We start from the raw sequence: 24,462 nt of genomic DNA on the forward strand, positions 1-24,462 counted from the left end.
ACACCATGGAGGGATTGTCTACAGAGTCTCTGTGGGTGGAGGTTAAGAATAGGAAGGGGTCAATAACTTTACTGGGTGTTTTTTTACAGGCTGCCCAATACTAACAAGGATGTCAAGGAGCAGATCAGGAAACAGATCCTGGAAACGTGTAATAATAACAGAGTTGTTATGATGGGAGATTTTAATTTCCCAAATATCGACTGGCGTCTCCCAAGAGCAAAAGGTTTAGATGAGGTGGAGTTTGTTAGGTGTGTGCAGGAAGGTTTCTTGACACAATACGTAGATAAGCCTACAAGAGGAGAGGCTGTACTTGATTTGGTATTGGGAAATGAACCTGGTCAGGTGTCAGATCTCTCAGTGGGAGGGCATTTTGGAGATAGTGATCATAATTTTATCTCCTTTACAATAGCATTGGAGAGAGATAAAAACAGACAAGCAGAATTAACAGAATTAACAACAGAATTAAACAAGTGTTTAATTAGAGTAAGGTGACTTCTGAGGCTATCAGGCAGGAAATTGGAAGCTTAAATTGGAAACAGATATTCTCATGGAAGAGTACAAAAGAATTGTGGCAAACGTTCAGAGGATACTTATGTGGAATTCTGCATAGGTACGTTCCAATGAGACAGGGAAGTTATGGTAGGGTACAGGAACCGTGGTGCACAAAGGCTGTAATAAATCTAGTCAAGAAGAAAAGCTTACAAAAGGTTCAGAGAGCTAGGTAATGTTAGAGATCTAAAAGATTATAAGGCTAATAGGAAGGAGCTTAAGAAGGAAATTAGGAGAGCCAGAAGGGGCCATGAGAAGTCCTTGGCACTCAGGATTAAGGAAAACCCAAAGACATTCCACAAGTATGTGAAGAGCAAGATAATAAGATGAGAAAGAATAGGACCTATCAAGTGTGACAGTGGAAAAGTGTGTATGGAACCGAAGGAATAGCAGAGGTACTTAATGAATACTTTACTTCAGTATTCTCTATGGAAAAGGGCCTTGGTGATTATAGTGATGACCTGCAGCAGACTGAAAAGCTTGAGCATGTAGATATTAAGAAAGAGGATCTGCTGGAGCTTGGAAACCATCAACTTGGATATGTCGCTGGTACCGGATGAGATGTACCCAAGGCTACTGTGGGAGGTGAGGGAGGAGATTGCTGAGCCTCCGGCAATAATCTTTGCATCATCAATGGGGATGGAGGAGGTTCTGGAGGATTGGAGGGTTGCAGATGTTGCTCCTTTATTCAAGATAGAGATAGCCCAGGAAATTATAAACCAATGAGTCTTACTTCAGTGGTTGGTAAGTTGATGGAGAAGATCCTGAGAGGCAGGATTTATGAATATTTGGAGAGGTATAATATGATTAGGAATAGTCAGCATGGCTTTGTCAAGGGCAGGTCAGGCCTTATGAGTCTGATTGAATTTTTTGAGAATGTTACTAAACACATTGATGAAGGAAGAGCAGTAGATGTAGTGTATATGGATTTCAGCAAGGCATTTGCTAAGGTGCCCCAAGCAAGGCTTATTGAGAAATTAATGAGACATGGGATCCAAAGGGACATTGCTTTGTGGATCCAGAATTGTGGATCCAGAAGGCAAAGAGTGTTTGTAGATGGGTCACATTCTGCATGGATGTCAGTCACCACTGGGGTGCCTCAGGAATCTGTTCTGGGACCTTTACTCTTCATGATTTTTATAAATGACCTGGATGAGGAAGTGGAGGGATGGGTTAGTAAGTTTGCTGATGACGCAATGGTTGGAGGTCTTGTGGATAGTGTGGAGGGCTGTTAGAGGTTACGCGGGACATTGATAGGATGCAAAAGTGGCTGAGAATTGACAAATGGAGTTCAACCCAGATAAGTGTGAAGTGGTTCATTCTGGTAGGTCAAATATGATGACAGAATATAGTATTAATGGTAAGACTCCTGGCAGTGTGGTGGATCAGAGGGATCTTGGAGTCCGAGTCCATAGGACGCTCAAAGCAGCTGCACAGGATGACTCTGTGATTAAGAAGACGTGTGGTGTATTGGCCTTCATCAATCATGGAAGTTAATTTAGGAGCCGAGAAGTAATGTTGCAGCTATATAGGACCCAGGTCAGACCCCACTTGGAGTATTGTGCTCAGTTCTGATCGCCTCACTACAGGAAGGATGTGGAAGCCATAGAAAGGGTGCAGAGGAGATTTACAAGGATGTTGCCTGGATTGGGGAGCATGCCTTATGAGAATAGGCTGAGTGAACTCAGTCTTTTCTCCTTGTAGTGACGGAGGGTGAGAGGCGACCTGATAGAGGTGTACAAGATGATGAGGGGCATTGATCATGTGGATAGTCAGAAGCTTTTTCCCAGGGCTGAAATGGCTGCCACAAGAGGATACGGGTTTAAGGTGCTGGGAAGTAGGTACAGAGGAGATGTCAGGGGTAAGTTTTTTACTCAGAGAGTGGTGAGTGCATGGAATGGGCTGCTGGCAACAGTGGTGGAGGCGGATAGGATAGAGTCTTTTAAGTGAGCTTTGGATAGTTACATGGAGATTAGAAAAGTAGAGGGCTATAGGTAAGCCTAGTAATTTCTAATGTAGGGACATGTTCAGCACAACTTTGTGGGCTGAAGGGCCTGTATTGTGCTGTAGGTTTTCTATGTTTTATGTTCTAAGAACTTGATGGTTAATGGTTAATAATTGTTCCTGAACCTGGTGGGGTGAGACCTGAGGCAGAACATCTGGAAGAGAGCATGACCAGGGTGCTGGTGGTACCTGATGAAGAATGCCTTTCCTAAGACAGCATATCATGTAAATGTGCTCAATGGTGTGAAGGGTTTTACCCGTGATGGACTGGGCCATATTCACTACTTTACATGGGATTTTTCATTCAAGGGCATTGGTGTTTCCATATCAGGCTGCTCTGCACTACACATCTATAGAAGTTTGTCAGTGCTTTAGATGTTATGTCAAATCTCCACAAACTCCTAAGGAAGGAGAGATACTGCCTCTTAGTGCTTTCTTTCTAATCGCACTTATGTGCTGGGCCCAGGACAAAGCTTCCAGAATAATTACACCTAGGTATTTAAAGTTGCTAACTTCTCCACCTCTGATACTCCAATGAGGACTGAGTCATGGACCTCTGATTTCCTTCTCCTGAAGTCTTTAATAGTTTCCTTGGTATCGCTGACATCAAGTAAGAGTTTGTTGTTCTCCCTCCTATATGCTGATTTATCATTACCTTGGATCTGGCTGACATCAGTGGTGTAAGCAGCAAATTTAAATGTGGCATTGGAGCTGCGCTTGACCAGACATTCCTAAGTGTAAAGCGAGTTGAGCAGGGGACTAAGCATACAGACTTGCGGTGCACCCATGCTGATGAAGATCGTGGAGGAGATGTTGTTGTCTATTGAAATTAACTGGGGTCTGCAAGTGAGAAAACCCAGGATCCAATTGCACCAGGAGGTGTCAAGCCAAGGTCTTGGAGCATATTGATTAGTTTTGAGGTGATGATAGATTTGAATGCTGAGCTGTAGTCAATAACAAGCGTCTTTATTGTATGCATCTTTGCTGTCCATGTGCTCCAGGTGAAGAGCCAATGAGATGGCATCTGCAGTGGGCCTGTTGCTTCGGTAGGCAAGTTGGGGCTTTATCTGTCAGAAGTACCTCAGAACATCAAAAAGTATAGTGAAAGGTGTCATTTGCATTAAATCAAATCAGCGAGGATTCTGCTGGTGGCAGACCTCAAGTGTCTCCATGCTTCTGGCGTCAACTTAGCATGCCCACAACATACTAAGCCTAATTGTACATCTTTGGAATATGGGAGAAAGCCAGAACACCCGAAGGAAACCCATGCGATCACGGGGAGAATGTATAGTACTCCTTAGATTCAGCAGCAGGAAGCCACAATCGGTGATCATAGCACAGTAAAGCCTTTGCACTAACCACAATGCTACCATGCTGCCCTATTTCTCTACATATGTACCGTCAAGTTTATGGCTTCCATATGTGAAAGTGAATGTGAGGATGAAAACATTGCTGACTACTCAGTGATACTGTGTTCCTCATGGAGCGCAGACAGGCACAAAGCTAGGACATTTCCCAACACTTCAGCAAATGAATCAAGGATCAATCTTTCTGCCATTTGAAACCTGGCACAGGAGCAACATACATGTACACATTGAGCAGTATGCATAGGGACAGAAGCAAGTATTCATTTACAGCATTTAGTGATAATTGAGTTGCTTTAAGTGTTGTAATTATTTTTATTATTTTTACCTTTTGCTTTGTATTAAATCACAATAATTTTCAAAATGAACTTTACTGTGTTTAATTGCTTGATTACTTTTGAAGCTGTCTGAATGTCAGAAACATTAGGAACTACTTACAGGTATTGACAATCAAATCGAGAAACATGGCTTGACCAACTGTCGAAATTTTCAATTTGTTGGGGAGTAAACTTGGTTGGGGCCGCTTAAATGAAGCATTATTTAAATGTGCAAAAAAGCTCTTTTTTCAGCTCCCTTCATGTAAGATTATAGCTTTGATTCCAGAAGAACTCTGAAGAAATCAATAGTAAAGAACATGTTGCCATGGTATAGGTATTAAAGATAAGAGCGCGTAGATTCAAAATGAGAAGGAAATATAAGGGCAATCTGAGGATAATTTTTTCATACAGTGAGTGGTTGATATCTGGAATGTGCTGTTTAAAGATGTATTGAAATCTGATAAAATGACTGCAAAGCAAGCTAGAGGAGGATTTGACCCCCAGCAAGAGCAAACAAGATTGGTGTAGATGGCAAAATGGTGAGAACTGACATGGTAGGTTTAAGGACCCATTTCTGTGCTCTACTATTCTATGAAATTTCCAGCTTTGGTATCCATGGAAGATTCTGTGTTCAACTTCTGCTGAGAAAATGAGTTGATGACTGCTCCCAAGGTCCTTTCTGTATTTATTCCTACAAGGACTAAAAACATAGCTTTCAATTGAATACTTCTCCTTATTCACAGCAATGACTCCACTACTCCTGAGGATGATAGCTGATAGCTGCTGTTGAAGAAAGGCTCGAAGAATAAGCTTGCCATCAGTATTCTAAAGGACTGGATATATAAGTGTCTGTATAGATATAGGCTGGTTAGGGGTAGTCAACATGACTTTGTGCAAAGTAGGTCATGTCTAACCAATCTTATAGAACTTTTCAACGAGGTTTACAGGAAAATTGATGAATGGAAGGTAGTTTATGCTTTCTACATGGACTTTAGCAAGAACTTTAATGAAGTCCCACAGGACGATGGTCAAGAAGGTTCTGTCACTTGGCATTCAGGATGATTCAGTAAATTGGACATTGGCTTCATGGGAGCTTCTGCACGGTGGTAGTAGATGGTTGCCTCTCTGATTGGAGGCTTGTGACTAATGTGTACTGCAGGGACTGGTGCTAGATTTGTTGTTGTTTGTCATCTAGATCAATGATCTGGAAGACAATGTGGTAAACTGCATCAACAATTTTGTGGGTAACACCAAGAATGGAGACACAGTGGATGGCAAGCCACAGTGGGATCTGGACTAGCTGGAAGAATAGGGTAAAAAATGACAGATGGACTTTAATACAGACGAGTACGAAGTGTTGCATTTTGCGAGGACCAACCAGGACAGGTCTTACATGGTGAGCGGAAGGTCACTGAGGAGTGCGGTGGAACAAAGGGATCTGGGAACACAGATCCATAATTACCTGTACGTGGTATCATAGGTATTTAGGGCTGTAAAGAGAGTTTTTGGCACATTGGCCTTCATAAATCAAAATATTGAATAAAGGATTTGCGATGTTATGATGAAGTTGTATAAGAATATGATGAGAAAAAATACGTAGTAGTGTGGGCAGTTCTTGTCACCTAGCTACAGGAAAGAACTCAGTAAGATTGAAAGAACACAGAGAAAATTTACCAGGATGCTGCCAGGATTTGAAGACCTGAGTTATAGGGAAAGGTTGAATAGGCTTAATTCTTTGATGCATAGGAGAATAAGGGTTTATTTGATAAAGGTATGCAAAATTATGAAAGGCAATGGTGATTTGTATAAGGAAGTCTAACCACCTTTATGATAAATGGCATCACTGCATCAATGGATACAAGAGCAGGTCAGTTGTTGAGAATCCTGAATGAGTGACACACCTCTGACATCCTAAAGCTTTTCCACTATCTCCACTCCACAAATCAAGAGAATGTTCTCTATTTGCCTCAATGCATAGAGGTTCCAACAACTCTCAGGAAGCTTGGCACTGTCCTAGGCAAAGAAGTCCACTTGACTGGTATCATTAAGTATCCTAAATTCCTTTCACAACCAGCACGCCTTAATACAGTATATGGATCTACAAAATGGGTCTAATATTAACCTCTTCCACCAAGAAGAACAAGGACAGCAGGTGAATAGGAATAGCACCAGCTGCAAGAACCTATCAAATTGTACCTCCTGTACCTAATTAAATGGCCATTAAGTGTACATTTGTGTTCTTCTGCTGCTGTAGCCCATCCACTTCAAGGTTTCATGTGTCATAGGTATATTCAGAAATACCATTGTAACACATGGTTATCTGAGTTACTGCTGTCTTCACGTCAGTTTGATCCAAAATGGCCATTCTCCTCTTACCTCTCACATTAACAAGGCATTTTCATCCACAGAACTGCCACTCACTGGACGTTTTTGTTTTTTGCACCATTCTCTGTAAACTCTAGAGAACGTTGTGTGTTAAAGTCCCAGGAGATCAGCAGATTTCAAACAACGAGTCTGGCACCAACAATCAATCCCTGGTCAGTCACTTGGATCACACTTCTTTCCCATTCTGAAGAACAATTAAACCTACTGAGCATTTCTGGTGAGACGAAGGAGGTGCCAGGCCCGGAATCACCCCATAGTGCCTGGAACCTCCAAGTGTTGCAAACTGATCACTCTGACATCAATTCTAACAGGAGGCGAATCAAATGGCCTGCAGCTAACATGACGTCACTGTGGAAACAGTTTGACGAAGATGTCAACCAAATTCTGGAGGCGACAGTGAAGGGAGGGGTCGATAGGAAGCTGCAAGCCATGACATCAATCGTGGTCAGCATCGCAGCTGAACGGTTCGGAGAAGAGGAGAAGAAAGGGTCCAGAACACCTTACTCAAAGAACCAAAGAGCGTTGAGGCCAATACCCACCAAAAGAACATTGGCAGATATCCTGACCTCTGCAAGAGACTGGCAGTTGTTGGTGAACCTCGAAAGGCAGCTGAGGTTCCCCGACCATATCGCAGCCACCACCCTGCGACCAGACATTGTCCTTGTGTCTAAGTCTACGAAGCAGGTGGTGATGCTGGAGCTGATAGTCCCAAGGGAAGATCACTTGGAAGAGGCCTTTGAAAGGAAACTATCTAAGTATGCAGGACTGGTCAGAAACTGCCAGCAGGCTGGATGGAAAGTGAGGTATCTTCCAGTGGAAGTTGGTTGTAGGGGATTCGCAGCCCGTTCCTTAGCCAGAGCCTACAGCAATTTGGGCGTCGAGGGAAAGAGGGAGAGGAGAGCCATCCGCAGTACCACCGATGCGGCAGAGAGGGCCTCAAGGTGGCTGTGGCTCAGGAGAGGGGAGCCATGGAGTCATGTGTAGCGAGCCATTGGGACACAAGCTGGGGTCTGATCAGCCCCGGCTGGGTCACCAGGAGGAGGGTGTATGATGTTGAAAGACCCGAAACACTCGATGATTCCAGAAACATCACTGATGATGTGTCCAGAAGCATCAGTAGATGTATGCACACAGCTTATGCTTCTTAAGTACTGAGTTGCTGACACATGATTGGCTAATTAATGAGATACTTACATAAATGCTCAGTTACAGATGCACCTAATAAAATGGGCACTGAGTGTATAGTCTGGTTTCATTCTTGCTGACTCCAAATCCTGGAAATTCCAAACAAGCAACATTGGGAGTAATCACTCCAGAAAGGGTGTACTGTAATAGTTTAAATGATTCACCACCATCTTCTCAGTGGTAATTAGGGATGAACAGTAAATGTATAACAGAATATATATTTTTAATTCGATACTCCTGTCTGTAGGCAAAACAGATTCAATTTTTAATTTACTATCCTTTATAGTTTTAATATAGAGTAAACACAATTGGATTTTGACTCACAGTCTTCTGTTTTCCCCATGGCGGAAATGTCAAGTACCAGAGGATATAGTTTCAATGTAATGGAGGAATGTTGATGGGCCTGTTCCAGTGCTGTAACATTTACAATCTTTATTGAAACCTGTAGTTCAATGATGAATTGTATTAATGGCACTCTACTGTCTAGAGTCAGACAGTGAGACCTTAGTACCACTTTATTTCTACAGCCCAGCTTCTGGTGTAAGATTAAAACATTATTTCTATATTTCCTTAAAACATAGAGGAAGACCATTCAGTCCATCGACTACTTGCCTGTCCACACAACAATCCCATTTCTCTAATTATTTTCCCTGCAAATTATTCTCTCCAAAATCCCATCAGTTCACCATCTTCACAGATTCTACTACTCACCTGCACCAAGGACAATTTGCAGTTTCCGAATACCCTTTGAGAGGTAAAACAGAACCAGGAAGTCTTACCTCTTTTGCTGATGCGGAGAAACCACGTGAACGCTACACGGACAGCACAAGAGCTCAAAATTGGACCCAGAGTTGTGAGATACCACTATGCCATCATGTCAAAGCTGAAGAAATATCATAGATTCTAAAGATCCTTGAGATTCAAAGACATTGGAGAACTACTCAAATTGGACTAAATGATGAAAACATAATTTACAGGATTCTTCACAGTTTTAAATAAAAACACGATTGTAATTCCATTTAATCTATTGAGAAATTTTGTTGGAGGGGTTTATTTTATTTGGGGTGCTTGGAGGAATATGGTCTAGTTGCAGGCAGAAGATCAGGTGAGCATACAATTGCTGGGCCAAAGGTGTTGTTTCCATGTTGTGGTACTTGATGGCTCCAAATTAAATTTTCAGTAAAAGATATATAAATCCAAACTGATTCTCTCATATCCTGTAAGGAAGGAAATTTGTCACCCTTACTTGGCCTGGATTGCATGTGACTCCAGACCGTATCATTGCCCTCTGGAATGATGTGGTAAACAACTCATCTCAATCACAAGATTAAATACAATTCAAAAAGTGGTCCTTTCCTTTCCAGTCTAGTGATGAGAATAAAGTGGCCCTGACACCTACATCCAGTTGACTAATATAGATAATAGATAATAGGTTCATCATGGGTTAGACAAGATATCCAGGCTTCGCAGCTCAGTGAAGAGGACAGAAAAAGACTGCAAGAGGGTAGAAAGAACCTATAGATATGCAAAGAAATAGCAGTGGTATTTAATCAGGAGAATTGTTATTTATAGTTGAGTACTCCTTATCCGAAATTTCAGAATATGAAAACCTCCAGAATCCAAATTTTTGTTGAGCACTGTCACAAATGGAAAATTTCGCAAGGTGCTGTCTCTGGTGCAGTGCAGGCTGTTCTGAGAAGTGAGCTCACATATGTAAAGAACAGAAGTTATAAAATATAGAAAAAAACTCTGCATAAAGCAAAAATAAAGATTTCGATTGTGTATTGAAAGTGGATACCTCAGTGCTGGTGTGGATATAATCCACTTAACAGTATGAAACAAGCAAAGACTTATCATGATGGACTGAAAATTGTGAATATTCAGCAGGCTGGTTGCAGAAATTTAAGAAAAGGCGTGGCATATTTTTTTTTAATAGTGGTGATAAAACACCTGCTGATAATAAAGCAGCACAGAAGTTCATTGATGAATTTGCCAAGATTATTGCGGATGAAAATCTAACACATATTGAACAAGTGTAATTCAAAGACTACTTACCAGTAGCACATGAATTTAGAGTTGTGAATAGTGGCGATCCCAAGCTATCTCATTATATAGTAGAAAAACATAAATGTGAAACACATCCTGCTTCAAGCATTTGGGATAAGGGGTACTCAAACTATGTGATATTTTAGCGGAAAGAATGAGAAGTGAAAATATTAGTTTAATGGCACTTTTCTGAAGGGAATGCACAAAGGAATCTGGTTATATCTGTGCATGACTATTGGAAACTGGCCAGACATGTTGAGAGGAAAGTTAGTACAGCACTGGGGATCTTGCACTTCATAAATAGAGCCATTAATTATGAAAGTCCTCATAATCACATGTAATTTCAGTAAAACTCCAGCTGGGCCATTACCAAGTGGTGTTGGTAGACAGAGTGAAAAAAAGTTTACCTGGATCTTTCTGGTAAAGAATGTAGTCATTACTAGATACCTGTCTTTGTTCTATTGAAAGCAATAGCTATGAGAAAATCCAGGACGAGGGCCCAGGTTTATACTGGATTGCAAGAGAACCATAATATTCAAAGACTACGGGCACAGATTCAACGAGAGTTTCAAAAGATGCAGGGGAAATATAAGGGAAAACCTCCCAGAGTAGAAAGTGGTTGTGATCTGGCATTCACTGATGGATGTACAGAAGAGAATTGAATAAGCATTTTTGGGAAAATAATTTTGAGACCAAAGTCTGGGAATGGGACTTATTGGACCTATCAATTAAACATAGACCCAATGATCTGATGGCCTCCATCAGTACAGGAATAATACTATGGAGTGACATACGATTGGAAGATGTTAAATCCTTGTGGGTTGAGATAAGAAACTGCAGAGCAGCAATGGCTTCAGTTTCTGGGGAAAATTAGGAAGGTGCTGAAACAAGGAAATACTTAAATGGCAAAATAGTACAACCTTGGCAGACAAGGGAGGTCAAATCTAATGTAGACGCAAAAGTGAGGGTATACAACAATGCAAAAAATAGTGGTAAGATAGAGAATTGGGAACCTTTTAAATGTATATAGAGCACAACTAAAAGAGTGTTTAGCAGGGTGAAGATGAAATATGAATGCAAGCTAGCAAATAATATCAAAGTGGATAGAAAAAGCATTTTCAAGTATGTAAAATATAAAAGAGAGGCAGGAGAAATAATAATGGGGGACAAGGATATGGCAGATGAACTAAACGAGTATTTTGCAACAGACTTAACCGTGGAAGACACTAGCAGTGTGCCAGATGTTGAATGGTGTGAAGGAAGAGAAGTGGGTGCAGTTACTGTTATAAGAGATAAGGTATTCAAAAAGCTGTAAGACCTAAAACTACATAAGTCACCCAGACCAGAAGAACTGCACCCTAGGCTTCTGACAGAGGTAGCATTAGAGATTGTGGTGGCATTAGAAATGATCTTTCAAAAAACATTGGACTCTGGCATGTTGCCCGAGGACTGGAAAATTACAAATGTCACTCCACTCTTTAAGAAAGGAGGAAGACAGTAAAAAGGAAATTATAGACCAGTTAGCCTGACCTCAGTGGTTGGGAAGGTGATAGAGTCAATTGTTAAGGATGAGGTGATGGAGTGCTTGGTGACACAGGCAAGATGGGACAAAGTCAGCATGGTTTCCTTCAGGGAAATTCCTGCCTGACAAACCTGTTGGAATTCCTTGAGGAGATAGGATAGATACAAAAAAAAATGGATTTTGCATATCTGGACTTTCAGTAGGCCTTTGACAAAATGCTGCCAATGAGGCTGCTTACCAAGTTAAGAGCCCATGGTATTACAGGAAAGTTACTAAGATGGTTAGAGCATTGGCTGATTGGAAGAAGGCAGTGAGTGGAAATAAAAGGATCCTTGTGACTAGTGGTGTTCTGCAGGCATCAGTGCAGGGACCTCTTCTTAAATGATTTAGATGATGAAATAGATGGTTTTGTTGCCATGTTTGCAGATAATACGAAGATTGGTGGAGGGGCAGACAGTGTTGAGGAAACAGGTCAGATGTAGAAGGTCTTAAACAGATAACGAGTATGGACAAGAAAGTGTCTAATAAAGTCAGAAAATGCATGGTCATGCACTTTGGTAGTGGAAATAAATATGTGAACTATTTTCTAAATGGGGAGAAAATCCAAAAATCTGAGATGCAAAGGGACTTGTGAGTCCTTGTGCAGAGCACACTAAAGGTTAACTTGCAGATTGAGTCGGTGATGAGGAAGGCAAATGCAATATTAGCATTAATTTCAAGATGGCTAAAATACAACAGCAGAGATGTAATGTTGAGGCTTTATAAGGCACTGGTGAGGCCTCATCTTGAGTATTGTGAACAGTTTTCGGCTTAGAAGAGATGGGCTGGCATTGGAGAGGGTCCAGAGGAGGTTTGCAAGGATGATTCCAGGAATGAAAGGTTTATTATACGAAGAATGTTTAATGATTCTGGGTCTGTATTCACTGAAATTTAGAAGTACGAGGGGGGATCTCAGTGAAGCTTTTTGAATGTTGAAAGCCCTAGACAGAGTAGACATGGAAAGGATGTTTCCCATGGTGGGAGAGTCTAGGATAAGAGGGCACAGCATCAGTATAGAGTGGTGTCCATTCAAAACTGAGAAGCTGAGAAATTTCTTTAGCCAGAGAGTGGTGAATTTGTGGAATTTGTTGCCACATGCAGCTGTTGAGGCCAAGTCGATGGGTCTATTTAAGGCAAAGGTTGATAGGTTCTTGACTGGACCTGACATCAAAGGTTATGGGGAGAAGGCCGTAAAATGGAATTGAGGAGGAGAAAAAAAAAGGATCAGCCATAATTGAATGGCAGAGCAGGCTTGATGGGCCAAATGGTCTAGTTCTGCTCCTATATTTTATGGTCTTATGGTCTTATCATTCTGGATCAGTGTCATGTGTTTGAGGGAGCTCTGGTTGCCCTTCAGAAATGTAACTAAAATCCCAAGATAACCCTGCTCAATATGTACAAAAATACAGGAAATATATTGATAAATGTACTGTTTCAAGTATTTGCATTGAAAAATAAAGATTAATTTAGATTTTACATATAAATCCAGCTTTAGTTCATCCACCACAGTTATCAATCATAGTCAGCAATTTGCTCATCACTGCAGTGTGTAGGAATGAGTTAAGTGCCTCTGGCTTCAAGCTTCGCTCTATAATAGACAATGTTGCCCTATCATTGATGAATGCTTTTTTATGGAATATTTCATGTAGAATGAAATCTAATGAGTCATGAAACTAAAGGAGAATGCTTGAAAGATATGCAGCTGACTTTCAGAGATCGTCCAGAACATCATACCCTATGAATTACAACGGCAAGGTGTACCATGGTGAAGGCCACAAATTTGTTTTGGATATAAAAATAGACCTGACTAAAAGAAGAGTGAAAAACAATGAAAATCTCATTAAAAACTTATTTCATAATTATTCTCTTTACCAAGTTATGAACGGAAAATTGCAATAGATCTGTTGTGTGTATATATTATCTAACATACAGTAGAATAATATTTAATATTGTTTTATACTAATTAAATTTAAATATAATTTAAACAAAACAAACTGAAATTCTTAAAACTGAACTCTGCTACTATTCTAAAAAGGGACCAGTACGAAGGCACAGAAATCAAGAGGCATGACATCTCCCTCTATGTTGACATAATTCAAGCAGTAGTAGATATATCTTAGTTGCCTGTTTCACTCCTACCTTAGAGAACAGAGAAATCGAGTATCCTTTTCTAATTGCTGTTATATCGTCCATTAGAGCACATACATTTAGGTAAGGCAAACAACTGTAGCTGTCCATGGGAAATTGCTATCAATGTATTAAAATAATTATCATTTTTTGGATATATTTTTACTTAAAAATGAAAAGCTGAAAGGTCACCAGTATCTCCAGGAAGAGAAAATTGAAAAAAAAATAACATCAAGTGAATTTTGCTGAGTGGAAACTTTTTGTAGGTACTCTTCCCAAATATGAAGGCTAGAGCACATTGAATAAAATTAATTAATAAAAAATATCTTAAAGTTCTAATGGAAGTTTTTCATCTTGAATGAATGATTGTTCTCCTTTCCAAAGATGCTCTCTGGTCTATTGTACATTTCCAGAATTTGCAGTTCCCATTTTCCCATCAGCTTATGCCATTTTCAGTTTTTTTTCAAATTTCTGCTCAACTAAGATTGATAATGACTAACCAAAACCAAGAATCGCAGATTAATTAAAAACAATAAATATCTAAATTTAACCAGTTGATTTAGGACAAGTAAAAAAAAAACAAAATAGCAAGAACTGCCTCAGAAATAAAATAATATTGCAAAGCAGTAAGTGCAGTACTGTCTCCTTAATGTTTTAAAGGTCATGGATTCTGCAGCGAAATGTAAAATTTAAGATAACAGCCCAGTGAAATGCAATCAGACTGCTAATGACAAATTAACAAATTTCACGACACATGCTGGTGATAATAAACCTGATTCTGATTCTCATGAGATACAAACTAAAAGCCATCTCCTTGCACATCAGTAATGAGAAATAAATGTGTGCCATACATAGTTGTGAATGGTGGTGGGCAATTGAGGGGTAATAGGAGGAAGCAACATCAAAAATAATATCCTCAGTGATGGTGAAGTCCAACATGTGATCACTGAAGAAAAGGGTGAAGAATTCACCACTATATGGATAATTCATCTTGGTTTTCTTTTGAGATCCCACTATGCAAGAAACCAGGCTTCAGGTAACTTCAAGGACTCTCCTACCCCCACCAATGACCTCTTCTCCCATCTTCAACCCTCCTCCTCTTTATGGACACCTCGCTCTGGTCTTCTGCCTGCTCTGGATCTCTTTATTACTAATTGCCAATGGGACATCAACCGTCTCAACTTCACCACACTGTGTTCCAATTCCAACCTCCCTCCTTCCGAACTCTCTGCTCTCCGCTCCCTCCACACCAATCCCAACCTCACTATAAAACCCGCTGATAAGGGGGGAGCTGTTGTTATCTGGCTGAGGCACAGAAACAACTCTCTGATACCTCCTCTTATTTACCCCTTGATCATGACCCCCACTAAGGAGCACCAGGCCACTGTCTCCTATACCATCACCAACCTTATCAACTCTGGGAATCTCCCATCCACTGCCACCAACCTCATAGTTCCCACACCCCGCACTTCCTGTTTCTACCTCCTACCCAAGATCCACAAACCTGCCTGTCCAAGTAGACTCATTGTCTCAGCTTGCTCCTCCCCCACCAAACTCATTTCTGCTTACCTTGACACTGTTTTATCTCCCCTTTGTTCAATCCTTCCCACCTATCTTTGTAACAGTTCTCACGCTTTGAAATTTTTCAGTGATTTTAAGTTCCCTGGCCCCCAGCACCTTATTTTCAGCATGGACGTCCAGTCCCTATATACTTCCATCTCCCACCAGGATGGTCTCAAAGCTCTCCGCTTCTTTTTGGATTCCAGACCTAACCAATTCCCCTCTACGACCACTCTTCTCCGACTAGCGGAATGAATTCTTACTCTCAATAATTTCTCCTTTGGCTCCTCCCACTTCCTCCAAACCAAAGGCATAGCCATGGGCACCCGCATGGGTCCCAGTTATGCCTGCCTTTTTGTTGGCTTTGTGGAACAATCCATGTTCCAAGCCTATACGGGTATCAGTCCCCCTCTTTTCCTTTACTACATCGATGACTGCATTGGTGCTGAGCTCGTCGACTTCATTAACTTTGCCTCCAACTTTCACCCTGCCTTCAAATTTACCTGGTCCATTTCTGACACCTCCCTCCCCTTTCTTGATCTTTCTGTCTCCATCTCTGGAGATGGCTTATCTACTGATATCTATAAGCCTACAGACTCTCACAGCTACCTGGACTATTCCTCTTCCCACCCTGTCTCTTGCAAAAATGCTATCCCATTCTCACAATTCCTCCGGCTCTGCTGCATCTGCTCTCAGGATGAGGCTTTTCATTCCAGAACAAAGGAGATGTCTTCCTTTTTTAAACAAAGGGGCTTCCCTTCTTCCACCATCAACTCTGCTCTCAAACGCATCTCTCCCATTTCTCGCACATCTGCCCTCACCCCATCCGCCCACCACCCCACTCGGGATAAGGTCCCCCTTGTCCTCACCTGCCATCCCACCAGCCTCCAGGTCCAACGTACAATTCTCCGTAACTTCCGCCACCTCCAACCGGATCCCACTACTAAACACATCTTTCCCTCCCCCCCTTTCTGCTTTCCACAGGGATTGCTCCCTACGTGACTCCCTTGTCCACTCGTCCTCCCCATCCCTTCCCACTGATCTCCCTCCTGGCACTTATCCTTGTAAATGGAACAAGTGCTACACCTGCCCTTACACTTCCTCTCTCACCACCATTCAGGGCCCCAGACAGTCCTTCCAGGTGAGGTGACACTTCACCTGTGAGTCGGCTGGTGTGGTATACTGCGTCCAGTGCTCCCGGTGTGGCCTTTTATATATTGGTGAGACCTGATGCAGACTTGGAGACCGTTTCACTGAAAACCTATGCTCTGTCCGCCAGAGAAAACAGGATCTCCCAGTGGCCACACATTTCAATTCCCCATTCCATTCCCATTCTGATATGTCTATCCATGGCCTCCTCTACTGTCAAGATGAAGCCACACTCAGGTTGGAGGAACAACACCTTATATACTAGCTGGGTAGCCTCCAACCTGATGGCATGAACATTGACATCTCTAACTTCCATTAATGCCTCTCCTTCCCCTTTTACCCCATCTCTGATATAGTTAGTTTTCCCCCCTCCTTTTTTTCTCTCTTTCTGCCCATCACTCTGCTTGTTCTCCATCTCCCTCAGGTGCTCCCCTCCCCCTTTCTTTCCCCCTAGGCCTCCCGTCCCATGATCCTTTCCCTTCTCCCGCTCTGTATCCCTTTCGCCAATCACCTTTCCAGCTCTCAGCTTCCCTCCACCCCCTCCGGACTTCCCCTATCATTTCACATTTCCCCTCACCCTCTTACTTTCAAATCTCTTACTATCTTTCCTTTCAATTAGTCCTGACAAAGGGTCTCGGCCCGAAACGTCGACAGTGCTTCTCCTTATAGATGCTGCCCGGCCTGCTGTGATCCACCAGCATTTTGTGTGTGTTGCTTCAGGTAATTTTGTTCATTTGAAATGATGTCATGAAATGTAGGAGACCACTGCTTACAGCAAAGCCTATCAGACAGATCACATTACTGCAGTCGTACTGAAGATCTGAATACCAAAACCTGCCCCTGACCAAACAACTCTAATACAGTTATCTAACTAGTATCTACCAAATAATATGGAAAATGTTTTAAAATCACAGGATAAATCTAATCTAAATACTTACTGGACAATCAGTCAGCTCTCAATCATCAGAAAAGTATTTAAGATGTAATTAATAGTGACAGCTAATGTGGCATTCACCCACCGATAATCAGCAAATATTCAATTTATGCTTTACCAGCTTCAGGCCTCATTGTACTCTTCATCACAACGTGGGCCAAAGAAATGAATTGTAGATGATTGGATATCAAGTCGGTATTTCACTGGATGTGATATTAAGGAATCCTGGTGAGGCTGAAACAATGAGCATCAGTTAGGAAATCAATGCAGTAATTGGTGTCAAAACTCTCACTCTAAAAAGGGTTATTATTGGAAATCAATCATCCCATCCCCAGGAAAGTAGTTTCTCTGGACAGTATTCTCAGCCCATGTCTATTCAGTTACTTCATCAATGACATTCCTTCCATCAGAAGGTTGGATGTAAAATGTTTGCTGATTATTGTGTAACATTTAATTCCATTCACAATTCCTAAATAAGCTAATCTCTCCATGAAATAAAGCCTAAAGTCATCGAGTCATAGAATGTCACAGCACAGAAGGAGGTTCTTCAGCCCATCTTGTGCATGCCAATCCAAACTATTCATCTGCCTAGTCCCATTGACCTGAACTTGGAACATAGCCCTCCATACCACTCCCATCCCTGTACCTATCCAAATTTCTCTTAATCTTAAAATTGAACCCACATCCACCACTTCCACTGGCAGCTCGTTCCATACTCTCACCAGTCTTCAAGCAAAGAAGTTTCTCCTCATGTCTCCCATCTACATTCCACCTCTCACCCTCAGCCTATGATCTTTAATTTTATTCTTCCCCAACCTCAGTGGAAAAAGCCTCTATACATACTCATTAAAAATTTGTATACCTCTATCAAATTTCCCCTCTTCCTCCCACATTCAAGGGAATAAAGTTCTAATCTCCTCAACCTTTCCCTATACCTCAGGTCCTCAAATCCTGATGACATGGAATTATGGATCATTATTCTCAAATCTCTCTGTCTACCATACTCCTCAATGTTCTAATGTTTACCGTGTAAGTCCTATCCTCGTTTGTACACCCAAAATGCAATACCTCAAACTTCTCTGTATTAAATTGCATCTTCCATTTCTCAGCCCATTTTTCCAGCTTATCCAGATCCCACTGCAAGCTTTGATAGTCTTTATCACTCTCCACTACACCCCCAATCTTGGTATCATCCACAAACTTGCTGATCTAGTTAACTATATTATCATCCAGATCGTTGAGAGAGATGACAAACAACAATGGTTGTAGTGCCAATAGTTACAGACCTCCAATCAAAGAGGCAACAACTTATTACCACTCTCTGGCTTCTCACAAAAAGTTAATATCTACTCCAATTTACTACCTCTCCTAGAACGCCTTCTTGACTAATTTCCTTTGTGGGACCATGTCAAAAGCCTTGCTAAAGTCCATGTAGAGAACATCCTTCATCAACTTTACTGGTAACTTCCTCCAGAAATTCTGTAAGTTTGAGTAGACACAACCTACCACATACAAAGCCATGTTGACTATCCTTAATTAGTCCCTGTCTATTCAAATACTTATATATCCGGTCCATTAGAATACTTACATACTACCAATGTGAGGCTCACTGACCTATCATTTCCTGGCTTATTTTTAGAGCCTTTCTTAAACAATGAAATGATATTAGCTATCCCTCAATTCTCTAGCATCTTACCTTTGGCTCTGCTAGGGTTCCTGCAATTTATGGACTAGCCTCTCACAGGGTCCAAGGGAATACTTTGTCAGGCTCTGTGGATTTATCCACCCTAATTTACCTCAAGATAACAAACACCTCCTCTTCAGTAATATATATATATATATATATACAGTCCATGACCTCATGGTTGTTTTGCCTCACTTCTATAGAATCTGTGTGTCTTCCAAGAAAATGCACATGAAAAAGCCATGCTATCCTGCTCAACATTTAGTCCTGAGCTGATAAGCAGGAAGTCTTTAGTTTTTCTGAGAATATATTTTTCATTAGGTGCTGCAAACTAATGACCTATTTGTATTATTTCCCATTTGACAGTGAATTATTTGCCCCTGGTGTTTATCAATATAATCAATATAGATGGAGCATGTTGACACATCCTAGGAATGCAATATAGTGTAATATAAATTTAAGTTCTTTCCTTCTTTCCTGAGATATCACTATGTATAACTGATAGTAGAATTAGAGGATAACAGAGGACAATGATGAATTACTAGGTTTTGAGTCATATAGAGGTAATTTAAATTTAACCTAATTCTCAAGAAACTGAAAGGACCCTATCCATGATGGTTTTACTCTTCACCCAATTTTAATTTCCATTAAGTAACTGGAGAGTAATATTTTGGATTTCCCCCTTTGGATAAATTAGGTTAAAACACTTTCCATTTGGAATCATGCAGTCCTGAAGAAGTCTATTTAGACCTAGTATTCTGTCTGAACTCTTGAAAGACCTGTCTAAGTAAGCTTACTTTGCCATAATTTCTCCTTACCCTTCAATGCTATCCCTTTCAAATCTACATGTAATTCTACTATAAAACTCTAGCTCTGCACATATCATATCTCATTAGCAAAGCAGACAGACAAAATATAGCGATCAATTGATGTCAAGGAAGGAGTAATGTGGAACTGGGGAGAAAACAGAATATTGGAAGAACTCATTGGGTTAAGCAATATCTGTGCAAGCAAAAGATGTATATCAACATTTGGTTTTGAGTTCCTGATACTCTGTCACAACCCAAAATATACACATTCACTTTTTAGCTTCACAAGCGGGCTTCTCATGAGCAAGAAGTAGGCATCATGCTGATAAATTGACTGACCTTTCTCAACTCTTGAGTCAGCATTCCTCCACACTGGGCACTAATGAGTAATGGCATAGAGTCAGTCAGCCCACCTGAGTGTTCAAATTCCTGAAAGAGCACACTGTCAAACAGTGCCTGTAGGTACAAGTGACCCACCATAGGGATTTTACTCATTTACCCTCAGCTTCATCAGTATAAGACCAAATTGATCTACATTTGAGAATGTTAGTAGTCATGATTATCACATAACCCACATGGAAACATTCACCTTTCTTTATATTGAAGATATTCTCCATTGCAGTATGAGGTACTACTATGGAACAAAAAGGGATAGATTCAAAACAGATCCAATAGTTCAAAACTAGGGCATCACAAAGCAAAGAGGTAACAAACTTCCTTTAACTATGGTCTTGATCATAATTTGAAAGAAATGACCTGGCCTATTTCTCATTCTACCATTAATATAAAGACAATGTAGCAATGCAGAGTCAGTGATGAGTTGGCTAAAGCAATAGCAGCAAGTGCTTGTAAGAAGGTGGTGAAAGCCTTGGTGAAATTATCCACCAGAATTGCATGGATGTTCTGTATGATATGTAACTAGCCCAACAAAGGCAAAGCAGATCGCAAGAGAAGATCAGATTATAGCAGGTGATCCAAAATCAAATTCATTGAAAAATGTCAGGAGGAGATTCCACGTCCTGTATCATCTTATACTCCAAAGAGACTGGAATAGAAGTGCAAAGAACTGAAAAATATAATGGTATAGCACAATGTTTATGGAACTATGTGATGCAGTTTCAGTGGAAAATTTGTTCTCGGCCTGAACAAGTACTTACTCTTTCGTAATGCATGCTGAGATTTTTCTTTGGAGTTCTCAAGGTATTTATCACCGAGATACACCTGGAATTGTCTGATTGTATTCAGTGCTATGCAGTTCCCTTCATCACTACTTCATGCCTGGTTGTGGAAGAAAATATGTTGAGCAGAAGCTTTGCTCTAGCTTAACTTGATGGAGCAATTCCCAGCCCTGTGAGTCCAGCACTGGGAATCTACTTTGTGCTGGTATTGGGTTTCCTGACTACAAAGTTCTAAACTCAAATGAAGACCGTAAGCTCTACCAGATAGAGATAGCCACAAGTGCTGTCACTAAAGGGAGATTTTACTGTTAATAAGCAATCTTCAAAGACTAGTTCACTTCCCACTTTATTCCCCACAGTGAGCTTAGCTGCCAAAAACCACTATTCAAGTGGTGGGTCTCTTCTCCCTGCCAAGGAGGAGATACGTCCAACTGACAAAGTAGTTTAGAACACAGTTTCTTTATTTTTAGTGCTCCATATTTAAATCCAAAAATATTCTTAAAATATATTTAACACTCAAAGAGGATTTCTATTTCATAAAACATTTTCTAATTTCAAACCATTTCTAAAACAACACATTTCAACATCCAAAGGATTTGCAAAACACAGTGACAATTCGTATAAACTAAAAAGACATATCAATGATGCAGATGTACAAGTCATCCTTCACAGATATTGAAGCTAGAGGAAAAGATTCTGATTCATCCCATGTTTCTTTAATGTTTCTTGATTTTATTTAACCGCATTCCTAATAAGCCTGAACTGCTATCTACACTTATACCCTTTTACTGCCTTTTAGGTAACTTCACGCACAAGCGATATTTCCTCAGTTAGCCTTTTTACACCAAAGATGTAAAAGCATCTTGGAGACATATTTTCCAGCTATCTACAATCAATGCGGTAAAGCTAACTTCCTTGTGTACATAAGTTTTCCAATGATACTAGATCAGTTATTAATATAATAAGTGATTTGCTTCCATTTAGTCTGCAAGCTTGCTTGAATTAAAACACCTTAGTCTGCTTGTCTGTTTGAAATTATGCAAATTAAATAACCCGTTGTCATATACTGCACCTTTCCAGCAGTAAGACAGGTTGCTACATACTAGCAAGTTTGTGCTAAAACAGAGCTTGTTTGCAAAGCTGTGTTTTCAAACTTCAAGCTGAAGTTCCTTTTTACATTTTAAGACCTGAGGACCCACCCCTGTACATGACCAAAAGCCAAAAAAAGCATATAGTGGGAAATATGTTTACAATTGTTTGATTGTAAAAGTGATAGCTGCTGTGTTTAGAAAGCGAACTTGGCAAAACATGAGATCACTAGCCCATGAAGCAGATATCCATCACAACTTCAGGTAAATCTTCCTTAATTAACTTTCATAAGAATTGTTCCCCTGCTGCATTGAGTTCACCTCCACAAATACCTTGCCATACCAACAGTGAACTCTGTGCTCCAAGCACATCAGAAGTTCCACCTTCCATCCCCAGTCCAATCACAGTAACGTTTGACCCAAAATGAGCTTTAAGCACCAATTTCCCACCCAACTCCCCATTGCAAGGAAACAGGTTTGCAAATTTAATAAATGGAACAAAAGACACTAACTACAGGTAGATAATTTAACTATTATTAAAAAACAAACACTAAATCTTTCACTAAAACATTAAGTTATTCAGATACTTATGGAAGTGTGCACACAGGCCCACTCTCTACAGCACACTTTTAGTTATCCGCAGGACCAGTTGTGACCCAGCCCGTGGCATGCCAATCAATAAATAAGATGGCAGGAGCGGCTTTCAACCGGCTGATACCGTTAACTCTTCATGCTACATACCACCCTTCAAAAGATGTGACTCCATAATACCCATTCCATAGGCTAGTATTATTCCTGTGGATGCCCACTGAATTATATATGACATTAAAATATACTATATAAGACATAAAACTGCAATACCCAATACTATAAGGTCAATAGCGCTCTCCTGTGTAACACTATAGTCCACTAATCTTCTAGTGCCCCAAAAGGGCACCATTTTGCCTCTGGGGTACAGTGAGCATGAAACTGGTCCCCCACTTCCCTAATCTTCTTCACTGACTATTGGATGTGGTCAGTCACATGAGTAATGTTCCCCAACTTATCAAGAATATGGGCACTGCACTCTCAGCAATTAACACTTCATGTGCCACCTCCTTCTGCAAGCAGAAAATCTAAGGCCATTCTATTTTGCAACACAACTGTCCAAACTCCCTCTACTTTGGTCAATACTTGGGCTAATGGATCCTCCATCAAAGATTTCTCTCCTTAATAAGTGGACATGAACTTGGTAGATTACACCATTAACATTTCTCAGTGCACGCTTCTGTCAGAAGTTGTAAAGTATTTATCAGCATGTTCTAGATGCCCAACAATAAAGACATTCGGACAATCAGTGGCAATTCCAAAATCAAATCCAACAGGACTATCACCCAGCAATTTGGCTGGACTACCTGCGCAAGTCAATACTTACAGATCAGAAGCTGGATATCTTCTGATGAAGACTCATCAACTGACTTTCCACAGTCTTTCTATCACCTAAAAATGTGAGAAAGGAGAGGGACAAAGCTTTCCCAGTTCTCAGCAGAGTTGTTACAATCTAAATCAATATATTCCACTTGATCGGCACTCAGCTCATCACTTTAAGTATTCACTCCTTCCAACAACATTCATGATAGCTACAGCATTTACCAATTCAGGACCAAATACATTTATTATCCATGAATTTTCTTTCAAAGAGATCCTCTTACATCTGGCATCTCTATCATCTAAAATTAAGGCAGCAAACAACTGTGAACCTCTAATTTTCTTTCTCCTTCACCAACCTCTGCCATTCCTTCAGAAAGTACGACGTCCTATGACATGAATCGTGGCCTAACATTTGGTGCTGTCCATGTGGAGTCTGCATATCCTCCCTGTAACCACATGCATTTTCTGCTGGCGCTCCATTTTCATCACAGATCCCAAAGGGTACGGCGGCTGGTAGATTAAATGACTACATTAGCTCACTTCTCTTGTGTAAATGAAATTTAAGAGAGTTTATGTGAATGTTCGGAAAAGGACATCAGATTAATTAAAATGTGTGCTTGATGGTCAAAGTGAATTCAGTAGCCAAAGGTCACACTTCTGTGCTGTGTGTCTCTGTGACTGATTAACCTCACTTGACTTAAATTGCTCAATATGGTGGCAGATAATCAGAAAGAACAATGAGTACTAAATTTGGCCTTGTCAGAAGAATGAACAAATTAAAAGATAAACAAGTATTAGCTTGTTGAATTTCAGCTAGAATTAATTGCTGGGGGGAGAAACAATTACATTTTTAATTCTAAATCTCTTCCATGTTTATGCAAATACATATCATTGTTTGGCTCCTAAATTGATAAAACATACAAATAATTAAACTCATTATATCAAAAATAAAACGGAACCTCCAGAGCATTACAGACAAGTTAATTCAATGTAATAGGATTGAGCTGTTGGCACCACAGTGAGATCACAATTTATATCACTTGCAAGTACAATGAACTAAAATTAGTCTGCCTATTTTATGATTCTTCTAATTCTTAGACATTTGGCATACA

This window comes from Hypanus sabinus, chromosome 8 (genome assembly GCF_030144855.1).
Source record: "Hypanus sabinus isolate sHypSab1 chromosome 8, sHypSab1.hap1, whole genome shotgun sequence".
NCBI lineage: Eukaryota > Metazoa > Chordata > Chondrichthyes > Myliobatiformes > Dasyatidae > Hypanus > Hypanus sabinus.